This window comes from Sinocyclocheilus rhinocerous, unplaced genomic scaffold (assembly GCF_001515625.1).
Source record: "Sinocyclocheilus rhinocerous isolate Xijiao unplaced genomic scaffold, SAMN03320098_v1.1 scaffold805, whole genome shotgun sequence".
Classification (NCBI taxonomy): Eukaryota; Metazoa; Chordata; class Actinopteri; order Cypriniformes; family Cyprinidae; genus Sinocyclocheilus; species Sinocyclocheilus rhinocerous.
The window spans coordinates 175,418-190,417 of record NW_015646430.1 but is presented as its reverse complement, the minus strand read 5'-3'; the positions used below and the strand labels follow the sequence as shown (position 1 = coordinate 190,417).

Here is a 15,000-nt window from a genome sequence, read left to right as displayed (position 1 = left end):
TTAGCAGGCGCTTTATGCAAAGTGACCCACAGTACACCTATTACAGTCACATTTTACATAATTAACATGCTTTATTGTCTTACTGTGGCGCTAACAAACCTCACTGCTAAAGAGGTGATAGAGATTCATTTAACCAGTTATTAAACCAGAAGTGTTATTATTCAGGTAATATGTTAAAAAGTTTGACTAACTAAAAGAGAACTGGGTCTTTTTCACTTGGTTTAAAGGAAGAATTCCTACACTTTTTAATTAATGAATGTACAAGATTTTTCCACAAAAATAGATTTAAAGAAAAAATATAGAAATACTTTTAAATAGATTGAAAGAAATAAATGTTAAATAAATACATTTAACTAGATTTGCCTAAACAGATTAAAATAATACATTTAAAGAAATACGTTTAAATAAATAATTTTAAATAGATTTAAATAAAAAAAAAACATTAATATATTTAAATAAATAAATTGAAAGAAATACATTTGTAGAAATTTAAATAAATTAATAAAAAACAAATGAATAAAGAAATACATTTAAATAAGCAGAAATATATTTAAATTAATTTAGAGAATTACATTCTAAAAGATTTAATGAAATAAATAAATAAACAAACAAACGGAGAGATTCACTAATGAATCATTCAGACCCACTGACCGATTCTTTAAAAGAACCGACTCAAAAGAACAACTCACTCATAAATTGCAAGCAGGTTTTACTAAAAAACATACAGTATATTCACTGTATTTCTGCGCCTTTTGTGAGCCTGGAAAACAGGTTTTTCAAATATGTGCAGATTGTCCATGACCGCAGGAACCCTGTAAAATCACACCTGGACGATCACTCCATCCACCGGCGTCTCTGAGAACGGGTCGAACATCTGATCGGGCTTCAGCAGATACCTGTGAGAGTCCAGAGCAGAGTCAAGCTGGACCGTCTCCAGCACGGCAGAGCGGAGCCGCTCATTACAAGAGCTATTATCAGCAGTCACCTTAAAGCAATGATCCATTTAATGAAGTCTCTCTTGTCCCATATTTAATTTACACCGCTAAACATAACGCTAATGGATATAGCGCTGCTTTGCCGTGATTAATGTGTTGATTAATATGTTTGGAGTTTTCACAGTGTCTCACAGCGTGGATCACACATCAGCTCTTGATGAGAGCAAATTAACACTGACAACTGCTGCTGCTTTAAAGAAGAAATTAGGCAAAACGGCAAAAAAAAAAGATTATATTATGTATAATCTATTTTATGTGGGCAAATCATTTACATGATGCAATTATGTACAAAAAAATGTTATTATTAAGCCATAGTTTAGTATTTTTTCCCCCACTTTTATTTATTTATTCAAATGTAATAATCTATTTTATGTGGGCAAATCATTTATATGATGCAATTATGTACAAAAAAAGCTATTATTAAGCCATAGTTTTGTATTTTTTCCCACTTTTATTTATTTATTCAAATGTATTTATATATATATTTACATTTCTGTATTTAGATTTAGATGTATTAATTTATATTTATTTATTTAAAATTATTGTATTTATTTGAAACACATGTATTTATTTACATATATTTAAATTTCTATCTATTTACATCTATGTAATATTATTTATTTATTTAAGTTTATTTAAAATGATTTTTTTTTCATTTAAAATGAATGTATTTATTTGAAACAAATGTATTTATTTACATATATTTAAATGTAGTTATATATATTTACATTTATTTATTTAAATTATGTTAAATTAATTATTTATTCATTTCTATTTAACAAAAACCAATTCACAAACAAAAAATGAAATGATGTAAATCTAACAAAATTAATAAATCAATAAATTGAAAATTAATTCACAAGTAAATAAATAAACAAATAAACAAATCTATTATATTACCATGCTTTTTAAAATATATTTTAATGAATGATTTTCTATGATTTTGACATTTTAATTTAATTTACTGCAATAAAATAAAATAAATGTAATAAAAATAAATTCACTAATAATGAAAAAAAAAAATTAACTATGACATTACCATGCATTTTTGTCATATGGTAATATCATACCATAGTATAGTAGTACCTTAAAGAACCATCATAATACCATGGTAATCATATCTGACACATCAAACTCTCTCCAGCAGACAGCGAGAGAACAAACCAACGCAAACACAGCCTGTCAGAGTCTCCACATGTTTTCACAGCACACAAAGCTCCTCAAAGCGGATTCCTGTTCAATATTTGAGCAGAATCACAGTACCAGGTGAATCAGATCGGCTGAAGAAGAGACGTCACCACAAAATCAAAAGACAGAAATAAGTTTTATTGTCCATTTTGCTTAAAGACACAGTTCCCACACCTCTGACCAATCGATTTCCATTATTGTGACTTTTTTTCATTTTAATGCTCTCACAAAGAGGTATTATAATGACTTTCAATATCAAATGTTTTGCTCTATTACGGGCCGAATTGTCTGTAGCCATTTAAAATTAGAGGCAACCACTGCATTTTAATCACGATCCAAGCCAGTCTAGCTCCAACCCTAATCCCTCCAGGACCGAAGTTGCCCAGCCCTGATCCAAACAAAGATGCTGCATACATGAGCAGTTGCTGATTTAAATTAGATTAAATTAATTCAAAATCTGAAGCAAAAACAGAATGCTCTGACTTTAGCACTGTGAAACTGTGCAACATAAAACACATCTGAACGAGACTGAAACAGCAGACGGCTGAATGAGACGCAGATTCACTCTCTGACAGCAGGAGGCGCTCACGGAACAGCAGCGATACAGCGTTTCCTTGGTTACCGCTGTAAACAAAGCAGCACTGCGCTTATAAACACTACTTTAAGGAAGGAATAATTGCTGACGGGCTGTTTAATTATTAGAAACCACTGCATTTTAATCACGATCCAAGCCAGTCTAGCTCCAACCCTAATCCCTCCAGGACCGAAGTTGCCCAGCCCTGATCCAAACAAAGATGCTGCATACATGAGCAGTTGCTGATTTAAATTAGATTAAATTAATTCAAAATCTGAAGCAAAAACAGAATGCTCTGACTTTAGCACTGTGAAACTGTGCAACATAAAACACATCTGAACGAGACTGAAACAGCAGACGGCTGAATGAGACGCAGATTCACTCTCTGACAGCAGGAGGCGCTCACGGAACAGCAGCGATACAGCGTTTCCTTGGTTACCGCTGTAAACAAAGCAGCACTGCGCTTATAAACACTACTTTAAGGAAGGAATAATTGCTGACGGGCTGTTTAATTATTAGAAAATAATGCACACTCGAGATGCTGATGCGGCCAATAATTCAACGGACCGGAGTCAATTATTCCAATTATACCTCAAGACATTGTTCAGATATTGTATTCAAGACATTTGTCAGGTTTTTGTTCTTAAAACACGACTCAAATGTTCTGCTCTCCACCCAAATATAAAAGCTGCTGTCAGTCATTGAAGATTTGACGGAACTTGCGGCTCAATTGGACTCTTGTCGTGTCAGATGACGTCGCCATCTTTGATGTTACTTTGGTCAATGTTGCTATGGTAACTAGTAAAGAATATGGGCTTGACTCCCGTTGCACGTTCATACAGACAGTATCCGAGACGCTACTGTAAGCTGCTGTGTGAACGGGACATTTCGAGACTCACACCTGTAAGTAAATGCGGTTGTCAATTCCAAAAACTGACGGTGCGAACGGCGCTTTAGGAACTAATTTCTTACGCATCTCATCCCACGCCTCCGTTGCTAATTCCAAAATGTCCTTTATAAAACGGATAGTTCCGGTCCTTGATTCTGATTGGTTGAGCCAAGTTCGAAGCTGTTGTAAATTACTCTACAAACACACACCTTTGTTTACATTTGTGTGTTGCTCCGCAACCATTTTGTTGGAACCACAACCGTCTCTGAGGAACTACATTGTTTGGCGGAAGAATAATGTTTTTATTCATATCATTACACTTTATTTGCTCTGTTTTATTTTGTGAAACCTTACTACGTATATGGAATATATACGCTTCGCTTATTGCTTTATTTAGACCTAGTAATGGAGGCTTGATCCGTTGATATCCGATGAAAAAAACAACAAAATTCTGTGGCAAAAACATGGACATAATTTGTCATTTTTATCCTATTGTTTACTATATTTATAAGCTTGGTCAGTGTTGTCGTGGGTTTTGGTTCTTTTGCTGTTGTAGGCTGTAAGGACCTTTGAAATCACTGAAATCATTTGGCAAAGTGATATTGTATGGACATGTAATGACCTGCCTGGAACTACTTTATCTGTGCGTTTCCCTGAAAATAACTGCACACCTTAGAACGTCTGTCAACCAATCAGATTCAAGCATTCAACAACCCTGTAGTTTAATATGTATTATACAGAGGCAAGATGAAACGAAAATACAATCTAAACCTTTCTGAAGACAAAAGAGCCGGTTGGCGTTCGCACGTTTTGGCCGGTTCCGATTTATGGCCGCTTTAACATTATTTGTTACTAACATTGATTTTTTTTCGGGCCAGGAAAACACAAATACAATTTTTTTAAGAATAATTTTTCAGGACAACAACAAGATTTTCCAGGACATTTTACATTTTCTGTCATTTTCCATGTGTTTTCCAGGACTGGAAAATTAGTCGTCAATTTTCCAGGTTTTCCAGGAATCGTGGGAACCCTGAAACTGGATCTAATGGAAAATATATTTAATTATTATGAAAACTTGCAAAATGTGACTTGTTCTTGTGAGAAACTCCAGAAGTTGCAGTGACTGATGCACAGATGGAGTCCAGAGATGCTGCAGCGCGTGTGTGCGCGTGCGTGCGTGTGTGTGTGTGTGTGTGTCGTCTGCATCACCTGGGGTCTGGAAGTTCAGTGCTACCATCTGGCAACCGGCGTTCCAGAAGATCTGTGGCATATAATTACTGGAGTCCACTCGGCCTCCTTTAGGGTAGATGCGACTCATCTGCCGTTTGTTGTAGCTGCGCATCTCATTGAAGGAAACTAAAACAGAAAGGTTTCGGGGAGTTCTGGGTCTTATTTTAAGATCTGCACACTTTAAACTCCATCCTGGAAGGCATCCTCATGCTGTAGGTCTGCTGCTTTCACACTACAAACGCGCTTTGAAAGAGAACAGAGATGTGACGGATCTCTCATTAAACTGCAAACCTCTCAGTCAGGCAGGCTTTTCTTCTCATGTGCTTCAGAAGATTTAATCTTAGTTAGAAGGAACCGGCACACACACACAGACACACAGACACACAGACACAGACACAGATTAAATTTCAGTATATAAAATGGAATAAAATAAATCTAATAAATGTACAGTATGCATATATTTTTATATTCACTAATAAAAAATATATTATGAAAAGAAATGTAATTATAAATGTAATAATATATGTAACAATAAATGTAATAAAAATAAATTCACAAATAGAATTTAAAATGCTAATAAAAAGAAATAATAGTAAACATTAAAATATTAGGTTTCAATATTAAATATCTGACATTTTATTTATTCATAAATAAAAATCTAAGTGGATTAAATGTAATAAATAGATATAATAGATAGATGTAATAAATATATGCATATATTTTATATTCACTAATAAAAAAATAAATTATAAAAATTCTATAAGTTTAATAAATAAAAAAAATATATATATATATTTTAAAAAATAGAACATTAGGCTTCAGTATTAAATGTCTGACATTTAATTTGCTAATAAATAAATAAAAATGAAATAAATCTAATAAATATGCATATTTTTAAACTAACTAATAAAAAATTATTATGAAAATTCAATACATTCAATAAATACAAAATAAATGTACAAAAATAAAATAATAATAATAATAAAAACTGTTTGTCATGCATTTTTTATATTTTACTCCAAAGATTACATTTATTTTCTACTAAATAAAAACAATTACGTGTAATAAAATAAATAAATTCACTTATAAAAAATTAAAAAGAAAATAATAATAATAAAAACTGTTTGTCATGCATTTTTTTATGTTTTACTCCAAAGATTACATTTATTTTCTACTAAATAAAAACAATTACCTGTAATAAAATAAATAAATAAATAAATTCACTTATAAAAAATGTAAACTACGATACTACCTCTAGATTTTATTCAAACATTTTATATACAGGTGAAGAGGTGAATAAAAGGCATTAAACTGTACTTGAAAAAAAATACTGCAAACTGTATCCAGCTATCCATCTTATTTTGTGCGCTCACACGCCCCCTGGGAACAGAGACGTAAACTACAACTTTAACAGCAAGAAGTTCATAAAATACAACTAAAGTTAAAGGTGCACCAAGTAACTTTTTCCATTGTAAAATGTTTTACATCTAAAGAAATGTGTTTTAAAATGACCAAACATGAGATAGAAGCTGTTTTATGCTGCAACCGGTCACATGGTCAGCTAAATACATAATCGCTGTTATAGGAGACACATTTAGTGCAGAATAAATGATCAATATACACCAGGCAGGCATTTCTACAATAGCTAGCCAAACACTTATGCATGATGTTGCATCTTTATAGTCCAAGACTACTTTTACAAGATAAATACTTTCTGCACCTTTAAATGAGAACCATAAAATTGACATTTAGCTTTAAGGGCCAGAAATAAGTGTGTGAGAAATGACTTCGCATGCAAAAGAAAGGATACTTCACAAATTCAATGGCATTTGTCCTTAAATATCCCAAACCGACAGACTCGTTGAAGGAAGACATGTTGTGATGAATATTATTTTCTGTGGACAAACACAAAAACATCATCTAACAGTCCTAAAACAAAAACGCGTTTGACTGTATGAAAACTATTCAAAGCTGAAATTAAAAAATAAAATAAAATAAAATAAAAAACAAATGAAAAATTAGAAATGTTGGCTTGGCAAATAATTGAAATAAATTCAAGTTGAAGCACTAAAATTACTAATCCGAAGTGAATAAAAATTAAAACTGAAATCAAAATAAATAAATAAATACCAAATAGCAGTATTCATATAATAATAATAACAATCATAATAACAACATGACAAAAGTGTAACAAAATTTCTAAAAAATAAACAAAAATTAAAATGCAAACAGAAAATATTAATGTAAAAAGTAATATTATTATTAATAATAAAATGACAAAAGCACAAATTAGCATTACTTTTAATATTATATTTAATATTATATATTAATAGTAATATTAAAAAACTAGCAAAAGCACAGCTTGTTTAAAGTAATTTTGCTATGAACTTTTGTCATTTCATTCGTTTTTTTTAAATACTGTAATTTTATTATTATTTTTAATATTACTATTTTCTTAATACTATTTACTATTTTTAATTTTAGTTTATTTTTTTCGGTAGTTTTAAGTAAAATTTAAATTAAATCTAAAAATAATATATTAAAAAACTAATGAAATATTATAGAAATAATACTAAAATAACTAATGAATGTGAACTGGTGTTCACATACTTTTGTACAGCATGTTTCAGACCTAAATGTTGTCTTTTTAGTGCAAATGTACTTGCCCTCGGCTTCCTCAAAGCCGGTGAACTAGTTAATGATACTGGACAGATCCGGGCGGATGTTAGCAGTGGCCGCCACATCCGTGTACGACTGAATCAGCGCTTGTTCACCAGCCTGTGAAAAACTAATACAAATATTAAGAAAATGTGCTGTGTTTATCCGAGCAAATCTCATCAGCTCAATAGTGTTTGCTCAAATCTCTAACCCAGAGTTTGCCTTTCTAACGAGAGACTGAACTTTGCAGCACTACAGCGTTTCTTAATGCGTGTCGATGACAGCGAGCGTCTGCGAGATTCCCCTCTTCAGAAGGTAAGAGACAGTAATGGGTAAATCTGGCAGAAATATAAAAGCTTCTTCAGCCCATTATCATGATAAAAGGCTTTGAGTGAAGTCTGTGTTATTTCATGACACTCCTCACCAAATAACAAAACCTCACGATCGTCTCCATTTCTCCTTTGCTCTTTGAAGAAGAAAAAACTGTCAGAAGTTACTTTAATAAAGCAAGTTTTAAAAATGCATGCACAATATAGAAATGATAACTTCTTTGAGATAAAAGCGAAAAAGAGTTTACTCACACAACTTAATTTCTTCTGTGAGAAACAGAAGAATTTATTTTTTAAATCCGAGTTATCATTAACTAAAACTAAAACCATTTAAATATTTTTGTTACCTAAGAATAAAACGAAATATAAAAAAAATAAAATAAAAATATAAAAAAGCTAGTTGCCAGCACTTCTAATTTTCCTTTAGATTAACTTGAAAATAAAATAACAAAAATTGTAACAGAAATAGAATTTCTAAAAACTACAAACATATTAAAACTAAGACAAAAATGCAAGAAAATGACTAATTCTTTAAATTCAAAATGAAAAATGTAAAACTAAAATGATTCATTTTAAAAACTCGATATTTTTTACAAAATGTAAATGTATGTAAAAATGTATGTAAAAATTCAAAATATTAATAAAAACTATAATGGTATATCAGTGATATTATAATAACATGGATAAATCAGCATAAAAGCAAATGCATATAAAACTGTCTTTGTAACTAAAACTAACTAAACTCAAAAGAAAACTTAAAAAAAATTATATAATAAAAAAGCTATATATACATAAAAAAAGAACAAAAATGACTACAAATTAAAATGAATAGGGAAAATATAAAAAACTAATTCAAAATATTAATTAAAACAATAATATAACACTGATAAAAGCAGCATAAAAGCACATTTGTATTATTATTATTTTAAATTTATTATAAATTATTATAATAATATTTATTTATTTATTATTATTATTTTGTTATGTCTTAATTACAGTGCAAGCCATTTTTAGGATCAGACTATTTTAAAACTATAATAGTATCTCAATGATAGTAAAATAACACTGATAAAATCACCATAAAAGCAAATAAATAAAGCGTATGTGCTTGTATGTTTATGAACTGTGACTGTATGTGAAAGTGCTGCACTAAGATTCGTGTTTTTCCACAGAAACAAACAACAGCAAACATGTTTGGAACGACATGAGTGCATTTTGATTTCTGGGTGAATTATGGCTGTAATGGTGATTATATAAGAATGATGTAAGGACCTTTCTGGGTCGGAGTGCCTCTTCCTCACGACTCTCTTCCTCAGTGATCAGACATCCGTGAATCCAGCTCTGCTAAAGATTAAACATACATTTCATTACTCAAAAAAAGGACTGAATGTGAAACTAATGCAATACTTCAAAATATAGTGTAGAAACAATACACAAGACTACTTTAAGGTGATTTATCATTCAAATACAGGATTTCTCTATGCCATTATGCAAAGGTTAGCCAATCGCAATGGAAATCATTTGCATACAGTAAACATACTCTGCAGCAAAATTATCCTGTTCAAATGTAGAATCTGAGACAGTTATTTTAATATTACATATACTATTACAGTATTTATTGATATTTGATTTAACTTTTATTTTTAGATTTTAAATTATCATTTCAGTTTGACTTATTAATTGTAGTTGAAGTTTTAGTAATTTTGTTGTGTTTTTGTAAATGTTATTAGTTTTTTTTTTAATGTCTATAATTTTTATTCATTATTATTTCAGCTTTATTTATTATTTATTTTATTTATTTATTTATATTTTAGAACTTAAAGTTAAACTAAACGAAAATCAGAATTTCAGTATATTTATATTTTTAGTTATCATTTTAATTTTAGTTTAAGTTTAGGGGATTTTTAATGTGCTTTTGTCATTTTTTATATTTCTATTTAGCTTAAATTTATTTTTATTTCAGTAATTTTAGTACTCAAACTTATTTTTGTTTCAGTTCAGTTAATTGCCATTTTTTATTAGTTATTTTATTTTATTTTTATTTATTTTATTTTTATTTCAGTTTCTGTAATTTTAGTACTCAAACTTATTTTATTTCAGTTCAGTTAATTGCCATTTTTATTAGTTTATTTTATTTACATTTTTATATATTTTTTATTTTATTTTTATTTCAGTTTTAGTAATTTTAGTACTCAAACTTATTTTTATTTCAGTTCAGTTAATTGCCATTTTTTATTTGTTATTATATTTTATTTTTATTTATTTTATTTTATTTCAGTTTCTGTAATTTTAGTACTCAAACTTATTTTATTTCAGTTCAGTTAATTGCCATTTTTATTAGTTTATTTTATTTACATTTTTATATTTTATTTTTATTTCAGTAATTTTAGTACTCAAACTTATTTTTGTTTCAGTTCAGTTAATTGCCATTTTTATTAGTTTATTTTATTTACATTTTTATATTTTATTTTTATTTCAGTAATTTTAGTACTCAAACTTATTTTTGTTTCAGTTCAGTTAATTGCCATTTTTATTAGTTTATTTTATTTACATTTTTATATTTTATTTTTATTTCAGTAATTTTAGTACTCAAACTTATTTTTGTTTCAGTTCAGTTAATTGCCATTTTTATTAGTTTATTTTATTTACATTTTTATATTTTATTTTTATTTCAGTTTTAGTAATTTTAGTACTCAAAGTTGTTTTATTTCAGTTCAGTTAATTGCCATTTTTTTATTAGTTTTTTTATTTTATTTATTTATTTATTTATTTTATATTTATTTCAGTTTTAGTAATTTTAGCACTCAAACTTATTTTATTTCAGTTCAGTTAATTGCCAAGGCTACATTTTACCTAACATTTTGTTAAGTTGTTAAGTTTTTCCACTTAATTTCAATTGATAAAAAAAATGTTTTTTAATAGTTTCAGTTAACAATAACAACACAGCTTTGTGAGAGATTGGAAAATGACCATGAACATCTAAATTATGACAAACGTGCAAAATACGACCCTTTTACAGCCTGTAACTAGAAGCATTTATAATAGTTTAATGCATAAAGCATTATATGTAAACAGATTATGGGAATGCATTAATTGAAAAATGAATAGCTGGAATGCAATGTAAGACGCTCTGGATAAAAGCATCTGCCAAATGCACAAATGTAAATGTAAACAGTTATTTGTTCTCAGTATGCAAGGAAACAGATAAGACCTCTAGTTTTAAATAGGGTGCAAAAACGTAATGCCGCCAAGCAAATAATTAACAGATGTGCTTTGCATTTTAACGAGTCTTCCTCACCGGTGGACGTCTCCTCCTCATTCTCATCTTCAGACATGTTTGTAGAGATGCTCGGCTCTCCGGCCTCCATGTGCTTCCTGAAGTGCTCCAGCTGTTCTGTTTGACAAAACTTATTAATATGCATCACTTTTTAGTTTTTAGGACCTTGAGAATTACATTTGTTCACATACTGAGAATATAACTACTTCCCAAACACAAATAGTTACCATGGATACTACCAAAATACTTCCAAATTTATAAGTGGCACTTGTGATCAGAATATCATAGAGAACTTGAGGATCTGATGTTAAGTACTTTATTATGATTTTACTGTCGTAACTGGTAGAAATGACTGTGGTCAACTTTTGAATGGGGTTTATATCACTACTTATTTCAACTTCAGGTTTTAATCTTCTGTTCTTGATGAGGATTTTTCCTTTGAGGTCCTTTGGAGACGGCAGCGGGCATCCGGCCTCCATCTGAGACAGAAAGAAAGAAAAAATTGTATAATTGTGTTATGGGCTTTTGAATAAACACACAATATAATACAGGTTTAAAGTGTTAATTAAACGCACCGGGAAATCCTCTAACGGCTGTTTCAGGAGCAAATCTCCAAAAATGTCCTCGCAGTAGCGCGCCAGTTTATACTGCTGATGTTTCCTGAGAGAAACACAACACAGCGTGTTTATTGTGCATTTCTTTTATAATTATTAAAGGAATAGTTCACCCAAAAGTCGTCTTGGGTATTCTGTAGTCTTTGCAATAATCCACAAGTAATCCACACCACTCCAGTCCATCAGTTAATGTCTTGGGAAGACAAAAGCTGAAACAAATCCATCATTAAGATGTTTTTAACTGCAATACGAGTCCATAATCCATAATAACGCTTCCTCCAGTGAAAAAGTTATCTTGTCTGAATCAGGAGAGAAATCTGCACAGATCAAGCAGCGTTTATAAGCCAAAACAGCTCTAAACAAATATGTGGCTGGATTTTGATGTGAGAGACAACAGGAGATGGACTGGAGGATACAATGGAGGAAGCGTTATTATGGATTATGGACTCATATTTTAGTTAAAAAAAACGTCTTGATGAATTTGTTTCTTACAAACACACAGCTTTTGTCTTCTCAAGACATTAACTGATGGACTGGAGTGATGTGGATTACTTGTGGATTATTGTGATGTTTTTATCAGCTGTTTGGACTCTCATTCTGACGGCACCCATTCACTGCAGAGCATCCATTGCTGAGACACTGATGCAATGCTACATTTCTCCAAATCTGATGAAGAAACAAACTCATCCTAATCTTAGATGGCCTGAGGGTGAGCACATTTTCAGCAAATTTTCAGTTTTGGGTGAACTATTTCTTTAAACTCAAATTATTTATTCATCTAGCTTGTGAGATATTAATAGGGCCTGGATAAATAGTCTCCTTGACCTGAGCACATACGTACGTGCAGTGGTTTTCGAAGGACAGAATCACAGGATACTCTGATGTCATGAAGGCTGTTTCTTTTATTCCCTGAATGACGTCCTGCATTTAACGAACAGTAACTGTTTTTCAGTTTAAATATTTGAAGCATTAATACAGATACATTTACTTAACTATTTAAGGCTCAAGAGAAATAGATGATATCACATAAGATTCCTTTGGAACATTTATAGAAAAAAGAACACAACTCTGGTTTGAAATCAATTCTGAAGGCACACACTGAAGCTGCTGAAGGTTTCTGTGTTTGTGTTCACCTTGAAGAGGACATCTGTGCACATGGCCTTGCCGTGGGTGATTATGGGCTCCTGATCTTCACTTTTTCCATCCCAGCAGTCCAACTCAACACACCTGTCAATAAAACAATACGCCACATGCTCCTGACGCTTTCAACAATAAAAACTCAAAATGACAGACGATTTGCATTAATTAATAGGTTTGGTTTTGAAATGTATGATTCAAAAATCACACTCTTTATCAGTATCTTTGTGTTGTTATGCAGTAAAACTATCTGTACAACAACATAGAGTACGGCGCAAAATTACAAACCTTTTTTTATTTCATTAAACATTACACTTTATAAGTGTACTGGCAGTACAGTATTCTTGTTTACTTACAGTAAACATTTTTGCTAGAATTTATGGTAACACTTTACAATAAGGTGTCATTTGTTAACATTAGTTAAATTATTAACTAACATGAATGAACAATACATGTTTTACAGTATTTATGAATCATAAAAATACAGTATTTCATTAAACATTACACTTTATAAGTGTACTGGCAGTACAGTATTCTTGTTTACTTACAGTAAACATTTTTGCTAGAATTTATGGTAACACTTTACAATAAGGTGTCATTTGTTAACATTAGTTAAATTATTAACTAACATGAATGAACAATACATGTTTTACAGTATTATGAATCATAAAAATACAGTCGTTCATTGTTTGTTCATGTTACTTCACAGTGCATTAACTAATTAACAAACACAACTTGTAATTGTAATAATGCATTAGTAAATGCTGAAATTAACATTAATAAATAAAATAATAAATGCAGTAGAAGTATTGTTCATTCTTAGTTCATATTAACTAATGTTAACTAATGAACCTTATTGTAAAGTGTTACCGAATTTATATTGTAGCAAATAGCAACATTGTATAATATTTGTTAAGACTTTATGATAGCTGTAATTGATAAGGCATTCACATATTTTTTGCTTTACAGATTGATAGATGTATAATAACCACATTTGACAATATATTAATCAAAATTGATGTTTTTCCTCATGATTTAAAAAGTGCATCAATAAATGATGTCATAATATTGCAATAAAACTTGTTTTTAAAGAAAGTTATTAAATTAAATCCAAGTGTTACCCATTTCAAAATACCCCACAATAAATAAATATTTTCAAATAACATATACTGCTTTCCTTATTAATTGATGTACAATCACATTTGAAAATATATGAATCAATGTTGATAAATGGCATTTCTCAATGTAAAAACAGTTAGTTAACAGGTAATCTCATAATAATGCAATAAAATGTTTGTTTTTAAAGGAGGATAAGTGTTGCACAATAAACAAACAAATAAATGGGGAAAGAATTCATAAATAAAAAAGTTATTGGAAATGCAATAGATGATTTTTTTTTTTTTTACATTTGCAGTCATTTGAATCCCATAAGGCTGATATTGTGCATCTGCTCGCACCTGCAGCCGGTCAGCAGCACCCATCTGTACATCTCCACTGACGACTTCCCTCCAAACTGTCTGCCGGTCAGGTACGTGTTGTGAGACGAGTTGATGAAGTAGTGAGACAGCGGATGATCCATCTCCTGATTAAACCTCCAGCCGGTCCAGAAACACAGGAGCGTTTCCATCAGATACCGGCAGAACCCGTCACATGACATCAGACCTGCACAAAGCCATCCATCCATTCATTACTCATGCATTTATTAACCAGACAGTCCTTTAATTCATCTAAATCTGTCTGTTGAAATGAACGTTAGTTACTGTACTTCTACACTAGGTGGCGCTCCAACATTACAAAACTGTATTTACATAATACGATATGAATGTATAAGGAATGAAGGATGAGAACAAACTATGAATAAGCCGTTAAATCATAACAATAATACTTTACATTTACGGTCTAGTAAAACTAGAAAACATAAAAGAATAAAATAAACTTGACAGGTTGGTGTGGATACATTTAAATGGCTGCTTGTCAAATAGATACAGTAAATAAATGCAGATTACATTTTGATTTTAGGCGAGTTTAGGCCTAAGTTATTTTACTATGTGAGATGCTGTAGTAAATAGTTAATTATATATATATATATATATATATATATATATATAC

The 15,000-nt window shown here is 30.4% G+C and overlaps 1 pseudogene; it reads right to left on the bottom strand.

Moving 5' to 3' along the window:
* LOC107707790 (1-phosphatidylinositol 4,5-bisphosphate phosphodiesterase beta-4-like) overlaps positions 1-15,000 on the bottom strand; it is a 60,886-nt pseudogene that overhangs the window by 27,093 nt on the left and 18,793 nt on the right.